We start from the raw sequence: 18,884 nt of genomic DNA, 5'->3' as shown, positions 1-18,884 counted from the left end.
TTGGAACGAACATGATCCAGAGGACTTGGACCCTACGTCAAGCAATCAACCAGGAAGGCACGAGGTAGGGGGCGCACCTACCCCCCCAGGCGCGCCCTCCACCCTCGTGGGGCCCACGTTGCTCCACCAACGTACTCTTTCCTCCTATATATACCTACATACCCCCAAACTACCAGATACGGAGCCAAAACTCTAATTCCACCGCCATAACTTTCTGTATCCACAAGATCCCATCTTGGGGCCTTTTTCGGAGCTCCGCCGGAGGGGGTATCGATCACGGATGGCTTCTACATCAACACCATAGCCTCTCCGATGAAGTGTGAGTAGTTTACTTCAGACCTACGGGTCCATAGTTATTAGCTAGATGGCTTCTTCTCTCTTTTTGGATCTCAATACAAAGTTCTCCCCCTCTCTTGTGGAGATCTATTCGATGTAATCTTCTTTTGCGGTGTGTTTGTTGAGACCGGTGAATTGTGGGTTTATGATCAAGTTTATCTATGAACAATATTTGAATCTTCTCTGAATTCTTTTATGTATGATTGGTTATCTTTGCAAGTCTCTTTGAATTATCAGTTTGGTTTGGCCTACTAGATTGATCTTTCTTGCAATGGGAGAAGTGCTTAGCTTTGGGTTCAATCTTGTGGTGTCCTTTCCCAGTGACAGTAGGGGCAGCAAGGCACATATTGTATTGTTGCCATCGAGGATAACAAGATGGGGTTTTCATCATATTGCATGAGTTTATCCCTCTACATCATGTCATCTTGCTTAAGGCGTTACTCTGTTTTCATTAACTTAATACTCTAGATGCATGCTGGATAGCGGTCGATGAGTGGAGTAATAGCAGTAGATGCAGGCAGGAGTCGGTCTACTTGTCTCGGACGTGATGCCTATATACATGATCATACGTACCTAGATATTCTCATAACTATGATCAATTCTGTCAATTGCTCAACAGTAATTTGTTCACCCACCATAGAATACTTATGCTCTCGAGAGAAGCCACTAGTGAAACCTATGGCCCCCGGGTCTATTTTCCATCATATTAATCTTCCAATACTTAGTTATTTCCTTTGCCATTTATTTTACTTGCATCTTTATTTCTCTTTATCATAAAAATACCAAAAATATTATCTTATCATATCTATCAGATCTCACTCTCGTAGGTGACCGTGAAGGGATTGACAACCCCTTTATCGCGTTGGTTGCGAGGAGTTTATTTGTTTGTTCAGGTGCGAGGGACTCGTGCGTGGACTCCTACTGGATTGATACCTTGGTTCTCAAAAACTGAGGGAAATACTTACGCTGCTCTGCTGCATCATCATTTTCTCTTCAAGGGAAAACCAACACAGTGCTCAAGAGGTAGCACGCCTCCCGACTGGGAATAATTCCTCGAAAGGTCGTGCTGCTTTGCTCAATGAGGCTCCTGTCTGTTTCCATTTTGTGGAGTGTATCTTCGTAGATGAGGTTTAGTCCGCTGCCGCCGTCCATGAGGACCTTGGTGAGCCGAAAGCCATCCACGATTGGACTGAGGACCAAGACGGCTGGTGCTCGGACTGTCCTGTATTTTGGTTCGTCACCGGCATTAAAAGTTATAGTCGTGTCGTTCCAAGGGTTTATTGCTGCTATTTGACAGACTTCAACGAGTCCGCGTAGTGCCCTTTTGTGCCTATTATTTGAGGCGAATGTCTCGAAGACCGTTAGTACTTTGGGGCCGTTGTCCTCTGGGGGTGTTGTTCTGGGTTATTCTTGGTGAGGATATCCTCGCCGCTCTTGGCCACTTGCCGGAGTATCCAACATGCTCTAAGGCTATGTGTTGGTATGTTATCCGGTGTTGCGTGTATTTTGCATGGCCCATCGAGCCATCCTTCCAGAACGGTTCCGTGCCCCATACTAGGCTTATATTTCTTTACTATTGAACCGGGCGTGTTGCAAGGGTGCGCCCTTTTCTCCTGAATGAGAGGTCGAGTGGAGACCGATGATTCCCAACGGGCTGCTTGAGTTTCCAGGAGCTTTCCATTGCGCTGTAGTTCTGTACGATAGTTGCCAAGTCAGCGAAGTGTAGGATGCGATAACGGTTGATGGCGTTGAGGATTCCTTCGTCCCTGCAATTGTTGCGGAACACTGAGATCGCTTCCTCGTCGTGGCAATCTTTGATCTTGTTTTTGACAAGAAGGAATCTGGCCTAAAAGTGGTGGACCGTTTCCTGAGACTGCTGTTGTATGCTCATGAGAGAGCTTGTATTCGGGTGGGCGGGTGGATTTAAATCTGAACCCTGACCCAGTTTTGGATCCGGAGTCTGAAGGTCTTCCGAACTTAACAGATCAGGCTCCGGGATATCCACTGATTTCTTAGGCCCGTTGTTCGATTCTATGTTCGGAGGGCAGGATGCATCTCCTCGCAGGTAGGTGTCCGGCTCTTCGAGACCAGAGATCCGGACATAGTCCGTCCTTAGTATGGAGGAAGAGTTGTCGACTGGCTCCTCGACTATCGCTATCTGGTGGGTGATCGGTGGAGATTTGATTTCTCTCTGATCAGGTTTATGCCCAATTCGATCGTAGTCTGTAGCGACCCCTAGGGCGGTGATGCGATCTAGGAGCTCGTTTAAGGACGAAAGCTCCGCTGGATCCATCTACTTGGAGTGTTCGGAGTCGATACGAAGGGGGTTTTCGATGACCCGAGAGGTCATCGTCGGCTTAACGACCGAACAGGTGGTCATGGTAAAGCCGCCCAGCCGGAGGGTTTGGCCTGGAGCCAGTGTTCCTCCGGTGGTGATATTATCCTTGAGAACAGGGCAAGACATCGATCCTGTCGTCGACGTCACAGTGGAACTCTCAATGAAAGCACCAATGTCGGTGTCAAAACCGGCGGATCTCGGGTAGGGGGTCCAGAACTATGCGTCTAAGGTCGATGGTAGCAGGAGACAGGGGACACGATGTTTACCCAGGTTCGGGCCCTCTCTATGGAGGTAATACCCTACGTCCTGCTTGATTGATATTGATGAATATGAATATTACAAGAGTTGATCTACCTCGAGATCGTGATGGCTAAACCCTAGAGGTCTAGCTTGTATGGCTATGGTAATGAATATATCTCCCCCTCCGGACTAAGTCTTCCGGTTTATATAGACACCGGGAGGATCTAGGGTTACACAAGGTCGGTTACAAAAAAAGGAATCTACATATTTGGTCGCCAAGCTTGCCTTCCACGTCAAGGAGAGTCTCATCCAGATACGGGTGCAGTCTTGGGTCTTCGTATCTTCACAGCCCATCAGTCCGTCCCATAGTTAACAAGTCGGACGCCCGAGGACCCCTTAGTCCAGGACTCCCTCACCTGTTCCTTGGCATGAAGTATTCTCGCGCTTAGATCATGATGATGATCCGACCCGGTTCTGACGGCATGGGCCGACCTTATTCGTGGGCCCACCTAGGCACGTGCCCCCTTTTTCCTGACGCTCAATATGACGTGTGGTCATGGGTTAAGGTCCCACCATCGTCACGTCACATAAAAAAAAGAGATCACACGTATAGACGCACACAGTAATTAACAACCGCCCCTTGATCTCTTTGTATAATTAACACACGACGCACGGGGAAGTTGCTGATTTATTGCCACACACCGGGTGTATCTTACCGCCGTTTTGCATTTTACCTCTCCTATAAAAGGTGAAGGTAGATGAGGGGGAGGGCTTTACGCTCATTCCCTTCGTGCCTCTGTCTTCATCCCCGAGCACAAGCTCCCAAGTCTTTCAACGCACCTGATTCCAAAAGGACCGTGCCTTTCCACTCACAACCTCACCCAACACCATGTCCGGGGAGAGGAAGCAGAGCCAGTACGGAGAATGCTAGCAAGAAGCCGACGGCGGACGCTTTAGACGAGGGGAAAGTGGAGTCTCTCCACCGAGGATCAAGCACGGCTGGACCGGTTATCCACAGCCAGATACCTGCCGCCATCAGGGTAGGCCTCTGCTCGTTCTGCGCTCGTTGTCTCCCAGCCAGGAGATGCTCGCTGGTGAACTGCAAGGTCGGGAGGGAGGATGGGAGGTTAGGCGGGATGCAACCAGGGAAGGGACCACCTCTGACCCCTGTGAGGCTGTCGGTCAAGGTGACGGTGAGGCAGTTGGGGTAGAGAGAGAGAGAGAGAGAGAGAGAGGAGGCATAGAGGAAGGCATCGGTTTGACCAAATGACTCGTCCTAGACTGCAAGTGATAAGAGAGAAAATAGCTACCACATGGACGGTTTTGCACTCAAATCTTGTTTTGAACAAAACTCACCCGATTTTGAGACTTGAGGGACCAAATGTCTCCCAAAAGTTCTTACGGGACTAAGTGTATAATTTTGGCACACTACAAATATACTTTTCTCTTTTAATTACTAGCTTCAAACTTAACCGATTTTTACTAGTTTTGGCAACTTTTTTAAACAGTAGTGGCAAATTTAGAAGTTGATGTTGTATGTTGCTACTTCCAACAAGAAGGCGTGAAGGCTTGTGTGAATACATCGAAATCACAAGATACTTGCTCATACAACACTATCATGTGTTTCTATCTTACATTATCTGTGCGGATAATTTTGTACACTGTCAATTTTACATTATTTGTGTGGGTAATTTTGTACGAACCGAGATGGCAATTTCATTTGAGAAACCATGACAATGCTGTGATGAACCAAGTTCTGTATAATGTTTGAAAACCAATGTATATAAACAAACTTTTGGCTAGGTTGAACTATAGGGGGCTCATCCAATGGTAATTTCAATTTTTTTTTTGCCATGGTTTTATTTACCTGTCAGCAACTTACGTTTTAAAATCACCTTGTTCAATCGTGTATTTCTCTTTTTGCTGTTAGTTCTATTTGGTAGCTCAACTCATAGCATATCATAGTGACAACTTTAGTACTCCCTCCGATCATATAGAGGCTGCATCAATTAGTTCAGATCGGAGGGAGTATATAGTGTGACCTGGGCAAGTTTGTACGCTGTGCCATTTTGCTGGCACATACCTAAATTTCTGTTTTGCTACATTTTTATGAGACATGGCAATTCTAAATGGTGTAGAATGTGATGACTTTGGGTCAGGTGATGGGATCTCTTTATTTCTTTATGGTGGCAATTTTTGATTTCACCAAAAGAATTACTTAGAAATTAACAAAAAATGGACACTTTTTTTTCAGTCAAGGGTTTAGTAGTACTCCCTCCGTATAAAGAAATATATGAGCATTTAGATCACTAAAATAATTTTTTTAAGGAGGGGTAGTTTTTTTCGAGGAAAGTATCGTTTTCCCCCTGAAATCCTCTGCAATGGACCAATTTCCCCCTCAACTCTAATACCGGATCAATCAGCCCCTCCAATCTGTAAAACCGGATCAATTCTCCCCTAAGGTGGTTTCAGACTTGATTTGAAGTGGTTTTGACCCATACCATGCATTTCTCTGGATTGACCGTGCACTTCGCTTCATAACAGTTGGGTGGAGATGACTGCTTCAGTGCGTCGAGCTCGCCTCCGTGGCCGGCATGCTCACCGCTCGTCGTCTTCTTGGTCTCCACCAGGCTACCGCTGATGTACTCCTGCTCGATACCTACAACGACGCTGATGCTCCTCGAGAAGTTCTCCGCCATCGTGCCGCTGCTCAGGTCCGACCGTCCGCAAGGGAACCGCTCTGTGTGCCTCGCACCACCCGGACCGGTGCCCCGCTTCGCCGCCGTAGAAGATGAGGTGCATCAGCACCGTGGACGCGCGCATCCGGCCGCCCGCGATCACGCCCTTGTGCTAGGCCTGCATCCTCTTCCTCCGGCAAGCGGCGATGGTGTTCGAGGTGGCAGCCTTGCGGGCATCATTTTGATGAGCGTCTCTAGCGTGTCGTGGCTGTTGGACAACGGCGGCGACGAGATCTTGTCGGCTCCGAGATCTGTCATAGGATGTTGCGGCGGAGACGGCTCGGGGCCCCGGTGCCGGCCGCATTTCTCGCCGGTCTGCGTGGCCGCGTTCGCGTTTGCCCCAGCGCCGCTGCGCGCGGCGGCCACCCAGTACTGGTCGAGGTCGAAGGAGCTCTAGTTCTTGCGCCGGCCGTGAGCCTTGCTAATGGCCGCTTTGGGCAGCTTGTTCTCGTTCCCGGCCTGGCAGCTCGAGGTGGAGGAGGACGAGGATGAGCAGGCGAAGGCGTCGCGCGGGAAGGAGGCGGAGCAGCTCGGAGCCCTTGAGCACGTACTGGGCACCGCTGGCAGGTGCACGGGATCGTCGGCGGTGAGTCGTGCCAGACGTAGCCGGTCTTGTAACTCTGCTTGGAGGACTAGGAGTAGTAGGCGTCCACCATGCCAGCGCCCCGGAGCACGGTCAGCCTAGTCAACGAGTTCAGTCAGCGAGAAGTGCACGGTCTGGGTCCAAACCACTCAAAATCAAGTCCAAAACCACCATAGGGGGAAATTGATCCGGTTTTAAAGATTTGAAGGGCTGATTGATCCGATATTAGAGTTGAGGGGGAAACTGGTCCATTAGAAAGGATTTCAGGGGAAAAATGATACTTTCCTCTTTTTTTCCAGCCGGCGAGCGCCAATGGACCACGGCCCGCGCGAGCCGCGTGAACGTCATAGCCGCATAAAGCCCAGGCCCAAGGCAGCACACGGGGAGGAGGGAGGGATAAGCCACGTCTCCCAGCCCCTCAAAAAAACAAAAAAAGCCACGTCTCCCAAATTGCCGCACTAAAAAAAAACCCGAACCCTAGCACGGCGCCATACGCCGCCAGCGGCAGCCATGGCGACTGACGCCGACCTCGACATGGCCGACCTCGCCTCTCTCGACGCCCCCGCCTCTTCCGCCGCCCGCTTCCACCCCAAGGTAAGGGGCAAGGCGAAGGCGAAGCTGAAGCCGAAGACGAAGCCCAAGCGCAAGTCCGGACCGGAGGGTGGCGTGGATGCGATGGAGACGGACAGGGTGAGTGCCGGCGAGAGCGCGGATCTTGAGGACGAGGACTTCGTGGTGCGGGAGATGGACGTGTATTTCACGCCCAAGCCCTTCGACAAGGACACCAAGCTCTACATCGCGCAGTACCCGCTGAGGCCATGCTGGCGCCCTTACGAGCTCGGTGAAGTGTGCAAGGAGGTTCGCGTGAGGCCAGAGAGCTCAGAGGTTGAAGTGGATCTGGAGATCGATACAGAGAGTGACAACTACGACCCGGAGGTTTCTGCATCTTTGGGGCTGACAGAGCAGACGCTGTGTTCATCGGAGGCAGCAGCTGATGTGGCCGGTTATGCCGTCGGGGTTCTTCGAGGCGGCTTGGTTCATCTGAATCATCTTGATGCAGTTCTGCAGCTGCGACCATCAATGGCGCATCTCATTTCCGGTGCATCACGTACCACGAGGCAGCCTTTACAAGAGGTAGAAACAAATGGACTGGCGGTTCCATCAGTTAAGGGAGATGATTCAGAATCTGAGCCATGGATTTCTCTCACTTACGAACCAGCTGGGAGTGATGTTGCAAGCAGGTACTATGCTGAGATGATGGCAATCGAGGGCAGGCCCATGGATTTCACAATGAGCACAAAAGATTATGCAATGTCATTGTGTCCTGGAGGGCCGACAGGCAGCAAGCATATTAACAGATGCGAGGTGTTACGGGGAGATGCGTTCACTGCCACCGGAAGTGCGCTTCAAGAAATGGTTTACTGAGGTGTCACAGGTGAATCGGTTTGATGCTCTGATGCATCTTGCTCCAGACTGTTCGGAGGAAGACCTTCTGAAAATTCTTCCGGTGTACGCAGATTTGGTGCGTGGTTTATGGGTCTGCAAAAGCTCTTTGCTGTATGATGATGGGCTTGCTTCCAAAAGGGATAAAGTTCTGCTCGGATTTACAAAAGGGGAGTCCATATCAGTGAAATATCTAGAGAGACTGATTAGAGATGAGCAAACGAGGAACATGATATTGAACCCACTGGGTAAAAGAAGGGAGAAGCTTCAAGACTACAAATTTATTGTACCAGCAGATTCATCATTCATAAGACGTTATTCCCATATAGTCAAGGAGCAGGAAAATGCTTGGTCAGTCCGCCTAAGAGCCTGAAGAAATGGCTTACTAATAGAAGCTATGTTACACTATCCTAAGAGCGGCTACTTTTTTATCTTGTCATATTAGATTCTTAGTGCAGTGGTCCTAGATTGCAACCCGAGGTCATCCTGTTGCTACTTGTTGTAGTCATTTTCCAACAGTAAGAAGTAGGTTCTCTTCAGAAATGAGTAGCGTGTGCTCTTTGGGTGGGTGGACGGTATTCTTGCAGATATATTGCAATTTATGTTGGATACAGCTTGCAACCTTATTTCCTTCAATAATTTATATTTGCCCTTCTATTTGTGCTATACTACTTTACGAAACAATTGATTACCTCTGATTAGACTCTGATTTATGGTATTTGTGTGTGGTTAGGCCGGGCAGATTACACGCACATATACCAAGTAAAAATGGAAGGTCAAAAGAAAGCAAATTAAGGCATTGCGATTTGTTGGCGCCCTTTATTACTACTCTGCTTTGAACCCAGAGTTCAAATCCAGACATTGCACATAGGAAGACAGGACTTAATATTTGACAACACTGTTGTGATGGTATAGTGTTAGTGATTCATGTAAGGAAGATCTATTATGGGGTATAATTACCCTTGTGTTAGAGAGCACTCTCTGGCTCTCTGCTAACTCGGGAGTTTTAATCCAGGCATTGCAATAGAACTATTGGCTGATTACACAAAAGAAGACATGACTTAATATTTGACAGCACTGTTGTGATAGTATATTGTTAGTTATGTAAGGAAGATCTTTTATGGTGTATCCCTTTGTTCTACAGAGCACTCTCTGCTTTTTATTATTTTACTTTATGAAAAGAAAAATATGCAAGTACCTTCCCAATCAAAGAGTTTGGCTGTCGGATTTTACATATTGACCGTAGGGAACTTGCATGAGTTTGAAACTTATAAACTCTTCAATTTGAATGGTTCATCTACTGAAGCAATCTGTTTGGAGTAGTCTGAGCACTGCCTGTAGCATGATATCACGACCGCTTCCACAGCAGGGGTTTCGTGCGGCACAGGTAATCTTCCTCTCCTTCCTCCTCTACTGTCTCTAGCCGTCCTCTCCCTCCAGATCTCACTTTAGCTCTTATGTGCAAGAGTTTGCACCATGAATGAAAGCCGAGTAGATTCTCATTTCATTGCTGTATGCACATGAGCAATGAATCATCTTGGAAGAATTTCTACCGCCTATGTAATTTGCTTGATATGTGTATGTCTGAGCATCGTCATCAGTCCTAATATAGCTCATTATTTGTACTTTATTTTTGGTCCATGATGACTGTATGTTCGCAATGAAACAAAGGACTGGAATTGACAATTTCCTGGTTTAGTAGTCATTAGATTATTCTTTGGTTTCTGTTTGCCGGATCTTTTGTTGCTATGCTCAGTTCTCTGAAAGTTCCTCTTGTGAAGTGTATCAAAGTGGTTGTGACTATAGTACTTCTAGGCTATATGTTGAGTAACCTGGCAGACAAGAACATTTGGTTGTACTGCATTGTCTCTGTGTGCATGTTGTCTGTCAATTTTTTGTGGTATGAAGCATATACGCACGATGTATGTCCTGATTTTCTGTATGCTCTTTGTTCTTCAGAGTTTATACTTAAATCAGTCTTGATTAAATCGATAAAAAGCAAGTTATCCTCGTAAATCTCCTGATCAATAGAGAAGCACTTCAATCTATGTAGTTTATTTGGTATATACCTCAATTGTACTTGTGATTAAGTTTATCGATGTTAAAAATAATTTCCGGCCATCAAAAGGAGATTTGCCAGATGCAAAATAAATTGTTCTTCAGAGATATACTTGATTGAATTGAGCAAGATAAGGTCCACAGTTGCATTGTTCTTCACATGCAAACTAAATTGTTGTTGAGAGATAGACTAGATTGAATTGTCGGATCTGCTTGAAAGAATCTAGTTTTAGCTAACTTTTCATACATGGTCTGATAATTGCCTACTATTTTTAGATTCTTAATTATGTCACTGTAATTGCTCAACAAGCTTGCCAGTTGTGAGTTTGTCCCACCTAATGGAGTTTCTGTGTGTGTTATGCAGCCTGGAAGTAATCCTGATGCTGCTAAATGCAATTGTGTTTGGCTTCCTTCTGCATCGAAGGTTAATCATTGCTTTCAGGTCAGCCTATGGCATGATGTGGTTTCTGTTGGAAAATAATTGTTTCTGCAATTAAGGTTAGGTTGTCATTTGTTAGCTGAAAGTAACTAATTTAGTTTCTTGTGTTATCTTTAGCCATTCCTTATCATTTTATCTGGTTCTGCAGGATTGCAGATCATAGAGGTACAATTTGGTCATATTTTTCGACGCGAGTACCTCACATAGATGCCATGCTAATGCAGTTTGACAAGAGTCGTAATAAAACTAATGGATAATGGTGTTTCTTACTCCTTGGCCTCATCATTGTGAGGACAAGAGCCTAACTGGACATGCGTTTGAGCAGCTGTATCACAGAACTTCACAAGAGGTACTCAGATTCATCTCCTCGACACACCATAAGCCAGTTGTTTCTCTTCAGGACTTTGGCGCCTGATCCACTTTGAGAACGGTGAGTGATTCAGCGGTGGAACCTGCAACAGGGTATTGCCTTACAAGAAGGGAGAGTACAGTGGGAAATATGTGGAACGTTTCATGAGGGGGATTGAGCTTCACGAGTTCAACGAGGCCATAACAGCGGTCAATAGTCTAGTTCAAGGGATGTGGTGAAACTGAAGCTCTTGGACACTTGCAGCATTTCGTCCATGAGGCCTGATGGCCATGCTGGTCCTTGCAGGGTGTTCCATACATTTGCACAGGGCAGCAACAAGGATTGCTCATCGGTTCAGAATGATTGCCTGCATTGGTGCGTGCCCATCGACGCCCGGAATGATCTGATCATGAAGTTGGTTCTGAACTGATGAAACCTGTAGATGTGTAGTATGTTGCGCTCCTTGCAGGTCACAAGATACTGGTTGGGTTCAGACACTAGACCCAGCGAGTTAAGAGTTCAACAGTGTTGAGTGTTGACCCTGTTTGTTGTATCCAGCACCACCACGGTCTCCCACCTTATGTATGTACGCCAAACCGTTTGACTACACTCGTTACACGTAGTGTAGCCAAGCCAAATCGTTTGACTACACTAAGTGTATGAGTCGCTCCAAACCTCCAAATGGTTTGGAGCGACTTCAGACCAATCAAATTGTAGTTGCGCCAGACCGTTTAACTACATTCGTACATTTGACGTAGCCATATTTTTTGGCCACGTGGGTATGAGCAAAGTTAGTACAAAGTTGAGTCACTTATTTTGAGACAAAGGGAGTACTATTTATGTATCAAGTTTGGTTTAGTAGAAGGGAGCTACGAAATTATATCTCTGCGTCAGCTCGTATCATCACGAGCAGTGAACTGAGCCGGAGGAAACAAGGCATGGAGTTTTTGGACGGGCACGAGGCCGGTCGGTCATGGAATGGAAGCAACAGGCAGGAAGCTAGGCCGATATATCAGCTGATAGAAATAGAAGTAGCCGTGTACCCTGCTGCAGGGATCGAGCATTCGAGCGGGACCAGGCGCGCATGCAGCGCGCCAACTTCAATTCCATTCCTGCTCCTCCGCTCCGCCGCAGACCGATCCACGTCCGTCCGGGACGACGATGGGGTCGCTGTCTGTCGAGGAAGCATTATTGATCGATGGTGTTGGAGGGTGGCTCACCTACCTGCCGGCTACCGTCGTTCTGTTGTTCCGTGTGACGCCGAGACCGGCCACCGGGCCACGAATTAGCTGTGCTTATTACTTTGGTCCCTAGCTTGTGAATTAGCTGCTCCTGCTCGTGGTCGTGCCGCCGCTGCAGTGATGTTCTTGCCTTGGCCGCCGGCGGCGATTCTGTTGGCTGGCCGTTTGTGCCTGAAGATGCATGGAACTACGCATGTGACGCCGACGACACTGACGGAGACCGATCGGGCTCAGCACCCCGTGACCCCATTGCTAATTGCTGGCACTACTTGCAGGTAGGAGTACGTACGATCAATCTACAAGGCTGGCTGATCTTGCTTCTTCTTCTTCTTCAAAAAAAAAGCTAGCTACATCTTGAGTGCTTGGATTATATATGATCACTTGGGGGTTTATTAATTAATCACAATGCTGCTCCTGGATCCTGATGGGGTACACACGGGCAGATGAAATCTGGCCTTGGTAGGGCCCTGGATAGCTTGTTTTGATTGATCACCATGAGCTAGCGCCATGGCCGGAGGGAGACACGAACTAATTAAGCAGCATCCATCAAATCCCACGTTTTGTTTTGTCCCCGGTCTACTGTAGACTGCCCGCAAAAAAAAAAGATCTACGGTAGACTTGAAGGATCCCGCTTTCAATTCCCTGCCGGCCGGCTTGGCTGGTGTCATTTTTCATTTGGCTCCCTTTGAACCATCATCATTTCCGGCCGGGCCGGGTTTGGCTTTAAAGGACTACTACTCCAGTATGATTATGAATTATGATGGGAGTGTCTCAAAAAAAAAGAATGATGATGGGTTGGTCTCCTCCTACTATTCCGGCGACCAAGGAGGAGAGGTGGTTCGTTCCATGAAAGCAAAATTAGCATTCAAAATGTAGCATACGGAAAAGGCCGGGGGAATAACCCGTCCCGAATGAAGCCCGGCCGGCCTGCCACATGACCACACTCCTCCGTATTGTACTTGGCAAGAGAATTATAGCATGCACACAACGGACGCCACATGACCACACTCCAACGAACTGAAAGCCAGAGCGTCCTGGACCTCCTTTGTCAATCAAGGAGAGTGGAGGCCCGCGAAATCACGAAGCGGCTAGAGTTTTTTTTTCGAAGAAGCGGCTAGGGTTGTTGGGAGAAACAGAGACTCGGTGGCATGGCATGCATCCGTCCATTAAGTTCCCATGGTCAACAAGAAACGCGCGGCACGTACAGTGATTTTATGTTCCGCCACCTACATCATCCATCCATCACTCGCAGCAACGGAGTTTGACGTGTTGCGCTGCTTCTTTCCTTGATAGCCGGATGAGGCGCCGGAGCCGGGCGGGGGGATCATCGATGGCGACGACACGACGAGGGCAAAGGGGCCGGCCGGACGGGTCTAGCTAGCCGGAAAGCAAACAGGAGATGAGATGCCGCCTTCTCTTTCGCGATCCGCCGAGGAGCCGCAGTCAACGGCGGCGGGACGGCCGGAGCAGGCGAGCGAGCGCGCGTCCACGTGCGACGGCAGGCGCGTGTCCGTTTCTTCCTTCTCGTTGGCGTTGCAGCTTACTTGCAGACAAGCGTTTTCCCACCCCGCCAAGCCACCCACCCACCTCCACCGACGGCGACGAGAGAATTTTTTCTTTTTGTGCAAATGCTGGAAGCTAGCGATGGAGCAGTGCAACTACTGTGGCCTTCAGGCAGAAACGTCGCGGTCTCCGAGGGAATATTTATGTGTTGACGTGAGCCGGACCAGTCACAAATTGCGGCCGCTCGCTACGCGCCACGGCGAAATTGCTTCACGTACGGATGATGCTTACGGAAACTGTCATAAGGACAGATGTGCCAGCGCCTAATTCATCCCTCCTCCTGAATTTCAGAGATGGGGCCCTCCTTCTCCCAATCAGATGATTTCATTTTAGTCCGTAAGTTTAAACGCGTTGAAAGTTGCCTATAAATGTAGCTCCAGCCCCGCTCTCCTTGTTTATTCCATCGGCCAGTCACCGTTCAGTGTGTAGGTTTTGCTTCGTTACAAAGTGGAGTACGATCGAATATCATCGACTAGTTGTTCTCGACTAAAATCACCGGAAACTGATCGCTGATACATACGTGTCCCCATTTTTAGGGCGCAGCTGTTAGCTCGGGTCCAACAAGTTATTACACGTCAGGAGGCCACAAAATGATATGCAAGTGATTTCTAAAACGCGTGAGTGCGAAATACTCCCTCCGTAGTGTAGTGTTAAAAACGTTTTTATATTATGAGACAGAGAAAGTATATAATTACGCAAATATAGTAGTACATGGCAAGCGCGTGCAGTGCCTTCTTTGCTCAACCACCAGTAATATTAGGCTGCGTTGAGTTGAGAGCGACACGACGGCAAGTCCCCAACAAGCAGCTCGTGTTGGTGCTGTCCGTGCACAGGCCATTTCTGTCAGGGGGACAGAGCCCACTCGACACGCGCAGCGAAAACGGCCAGCGCTACGAACAACAACGGGCCAGGGAGCAAAGAGTTGGGAGGGTGCGTTCCGGGGAGGCCGGGAAGAGATCCCCTGCTGATTAAGCACTGTATTTGCAGTGATTTCACTTGATAGGCAGAAGCGCATGCATGCAGATGGATCACATCGATCCATGCTGCACTGCAGACGGCTAGATATGATTCCACACTACAGCATTTCCATTTGAACGACACGGCAGCATTATTGGATTCGATAGATCATGCACACGGGGTTACATGCTAAAGAATTTGAGAATTCTGCAGCTTGGAATCGGGCGGGAGACAGTTTTCGGTTCGATAGTTTACCGTCGGAGGGCTCTTCGTGGCCGGCGGAGTGCTCCGTCGTGGCCCGCGTAGGACAAGTCCCCATCTTGTCGACAAGATTGAAGACGAATGATGAATCATTCGATAGTACTCCCTCCGTCCGCGATAAATGTATTTCTTAAGTCAAAATTTTAAAATTTTGATCAACTTTATAGAAAATAGTTGTAACATATATAACATCAAAATTGATATATTATGAAAGTACATTTCAATACAAAGCCATATATACTGCTACTTTTCCATATAAAATTGGTCAAAATTTTAAACTTTGACTTAGGACAAAATCTAGATGTACACTTATTTGTGGATAAAGAGAGTAGTCGAAGCGTAAAAGACCTGATGCGTAAAAGAAGAGGTTATTTGTTAATTCGTGTTTAAGTGGCTGGTGGTGATCCCACTTAAGATTTGTGCCGCTCCCTCTCCTTATTGATCCGATGGCCCATGAGGTGAGTTTTCACTTGATACTTCGCTCATTTACTTTTGGCTATGCCTTTTCTGAAACTTTAGTCCAGACACCAAAAGAGAAAAAGACTGCAAAAGGTTACTTTCTTTATTGTTTATGTCGACCCCTTCAATAAAGGATGAATTTTATTGACTCAAAATGAAGTATCAAGAGGATACAATTACAATGAGTCCACATCTGGCCTCTGCATAATTAGGATGCACACAACCAACACCAACTCACGCTCAAGTAAACACGCGAGCAAATAGCAAAGTCTTACAAGACCTAACCTATGCATGCGTGAGAAAAAAAACCCGCAGTAATCAAAACAGCGATCGACAAATTACGACAACAACCATATCTGCACCAACCATCTCTTGACGCCACAAGGACAACGAGAAATTTCTTCAACAGCAACACCTTCATGAAGGGGGACGACGCTCAAGCGCCGCCGTCGCCGAATCCAAACATATGAGATTCTAAGTTTTCACCCTGAAGAACTAGTCCGAGCATATCTGAGCAATGCCTTCAACAAGGTAATGACGCAAATACATCACCATTGCTAGGTATAACCAACAAGGGTCTGACCTAGGTTTTTCACCCCGGAGCTCGAGACCGGGTACTCGAGAAGCACCATCAAATCGAAGTCAATCTTGTATTGTCTCCACCACTTTTCCGCGATCCTAGCAGTTACATGCGGTAAGTTAGAAATCCCACCGCCGTCACTGCACCACCATACCCTCTGCGTCAAGCTGTCATCCATAGCAGCACTGAAGGTAGACTGGCCAGTGAGAGCCGCCAAAACTCGTAAAGAAGCCTTTTAGCTGCATCTCACAACCTTGCAGGTCTGAGCCGCCGGGCGCAGCCACAGGATTTGAAGAGGGAAATCCTCACAAAAATCCTTCGGTGACCACCGCCATCCGCAACTCAAATGGCCGTCTGGTGCCACCACAACCAGAACTGAACTGCTACCAATAATCATGTCTTCTGCAAGAGAAGGATCCATGCCAAGGTGGCACGGTTGCTGCCACTAGGCCGCAGACGAGGCTCTCAAAACTGCGGTAGCGTTCTGCCTCTAGAGCACGCTTCACCGCCGTCGCCGCTACGCCTTGTGCGCTGCTGCTGAAAAAGAGCGTCGCTGCCACCGATGTGCCTTGTTGTAGCCGCTGCAGCTACAGCCATTGCCAAGCAGTCCGCACGTCTGCCTCTACGGCTGCTGCCAAGCAGCATGCGTTGCGACCGCCGCTCATAGATCGTCACGGGGCCGCCGTGCTCCTTGTCGCCGCTCGCTTCGAGTTGCCTCCGCTGCTTGATTTGAATCGCCAAAGACCGAACCACCCGGGGCCCGCCGCTACCGTCGGCTGGTTGGGCATTGCCCAGCGGCGAGGAGAGAAACGTCGGAGAGGGAGGCAGAAAAATCGGATCTCGATCGCCACCCGTGTTGCCCGACCGGACGACGCGGGGCAGTTTGACGTGACAAGAGACCATAGTTGATTAATCCATAGAGAAAAGTATGTTTTTGGTCCCTCAAGTTCCCAAAAAGTACAGACTTGGTCCCTCAAGATTTTTTGGTATACATTTGGTCCCTTAAGTCTCAAAACTGGACAAGTTTGGTCCTAAACCAGATTTTGACCCTCTTGACCGGATTTGACCGCCACAAAACCGCTTGATGAACAGTAAATTCGATTTAAAAAAAAATTCAAAAAATTCTGAAATTTCTTGGGGTGCAATATGCTTACATGCGCAGGGTGCGACCAAATTTTCATGGTCTTTCGATACTCGAGGAGCTCATGGCAAAAAAGAAAAAAATATCTACGTCCGATGAACAGTAAATTCAAAAACAAAATCTGAAAAATTCAAAAAAAATCTGAAATTTATTGGGGCCTAATATGATTACATACTCAAGATTCGACCAAAATTTGGTGGTGTTTCGAGACTCAAGGAGCTCATGGCAAAAAAAAAAACAAATTTTCGCTCACAAAAAATAGCGAATTTTTTTGATAGAGCCTGTCCTACATCATTTCATGAAAAAATGTTGGTCGCACCTTGCGCATGTAACCATATTGGACCTCAAAAAATTTCAGATTTTTTTTGAAGATATTTTTTTAACTCGGATTTACTGTTCACCGGGCGGTTTTGTGGCGGTCAAACCCGGTCAATGGGGTCAAAATCTGGTTTAGGACCAAACTTGTCCAGTTTTGAGACTTGAGGGACCAAATGTATACCAAAAAATCTTAAGGGACCAAGTTTGTACTTTTTGGAAATTTAAGGGACCAAAAACATACTTTTCTCTAATCCATATGACTAATCACATGATTAGAGGGATCGACGATGAGATAGCTCCCATGCCGTATGATAAGTAGCCGGCCATAGCTTGCACTCGCGGCCTTCCTGGCGAACGATCAATCTCGCACAAGGATGTGTCGGCGTCGCTGTTGTCTCCATCGCGGATGATTGGAACGGGGGACCCTACATACATTACATGGGCTATCATCAGGAAAAATACGCGGCGGATCTGGTACGCCGCACGACCATGTTCTACGACGGCGAAATCTTCCTTCGTGACGACATCCAGCGGCTCGTCCTCCTCGATTCTCACGGGTGCATGGTGGATGCATGCTATGTACACGAGGGGGAACGGATCGACGTGGGCTGCTTCGTCTCCTTCCCGTGCCACTTCACCAGGATCGAGGATCGCCTGCCGGTGATTGGCTCGTCGTGCGGTGCTACGACGTGCGCCGAAGAGGCGACGGTGCGCACGGACCGCGCTGATCTGGAGAAAGGGGGTGCGGTACACGGGGACAAGGTTGAGGTGGTCGTGCTCCCCCCCCCCCACCTCCACCACGACTGGACAGGAGACCCGGGGTGCTCGGGCGTGGCCCCGACCGCCATGGCCCGGATCCTCGACACGTGGGAGCAGCGGACACCAACCGTCCGGATCCGTCGCGAGATAGGGTTTCGGCCCACGCCCCAGGTACTAATATGCCGCTGCCTCGCTCTCGCTTCGCTTTTTCAGATCTCGACGAGTGCCTGCTCCATCTCTGGGAGGCGCCGCAGAGGAGAGATATTAGGGTTCCTCCCTCCTTCTCTTGGTGGGAGGGCAAGATCCGAGGCGACGCTAGATCCTTTGCTCAGGTCGCCGCTTCCCCACCTCCACCCAAAGATCCAGATCCAAAGCAAGGTCGCGGAGGTGGAGAGATGAGGGGGAATGGTTTCGGCGCTGGCAGGCATGGCCGTGGGGCGGGACGGTTCGACCGCGGCGGTGGCCGTGGACGGGACAACAACGTGTGGAAGCGCAAGGAGGACGTGGGGCAGTCCTCGACCACCAGGACGTCGGGCTCCGGCGACACGAGCCTCGACAAGTGGGAAGTCGCGGCGGGTGCGGGAGGATCTGGGCCGCCGTGCCCGGACCGCTGGTCCTCTGCAGTCGACGGCGACGGCGGGGACCAGAATACACGAGGACTTCAAGGGAAAACGCCTTCGCCTGCTGCGGGGCGAGACCCAAGCACCCACGCTGGTAACCCTAACCCTACTCCTGATCCATGTCAGATCTGCAATGTTTTTGGTCATTACACGGCTAGATGCCCTCAGGCTCTGTGTGAACGATGCAAGAAGAGAGGTCACTTGTCGATCATTTGCTCTGAATTTCTTCCTTGGGAATGTATTCCTGCTATGTGTGGCTTCCAATCCAAGGGGCAGGGCTTCTGTTACTTTCCTGATTTTAGTATAGAGAGACAGACGCAGAGAGAGAATACCAATGTGCTTGAGGGAGTCCTGGATTAGGGGGTGTCCGGATAGCCGGACTATACCTTCAGCCGGACTCCTGGACTATGAAGATACAAGATTGAAGACTTCGTCCCATGTCCGGAAGGGACTTTCCTTGG

General features: G+C 48.6%; 2 pseudogenes; one reads left to right on the top strand and one right to left on the bottom strand.

Moving 5' to 3' along the window:
- Window positions 1-5,382: 5,382 nt before the first annotated feature.
- On the bottom strand, window positions 5,383-6,583 carry LOC125517024 (annotated as a pseudogene).
- A 78-nt stretch (window positions 6,584-6,661) lies between these two features.
- LOC125513008 lies at window positions 6,662-8,289 on the top strand (annotated as a pseudogene).
- Window positions 8,290-18,884: the final 10,595 nt, after the last annotated feature.

Source organism: Triticum urartu, chromosome 6 (assembly GCF_003073215.2).
Source record: "Triticum urartu cultivar G1812 chromosome 6, Tu2.1, whole genome shotgun sequence".
NCBI classification, from domain to species: Eukaryota; Viridiplantae; Streptophyta; class Magnoliopsida; order Poales; family Poaceae; genus Triticum; species Triticum urartu.
Note: the sequence above shows the minus strand (reverse complement) of the source record. Positions and strands in the feature narration are given on the sequence as shown.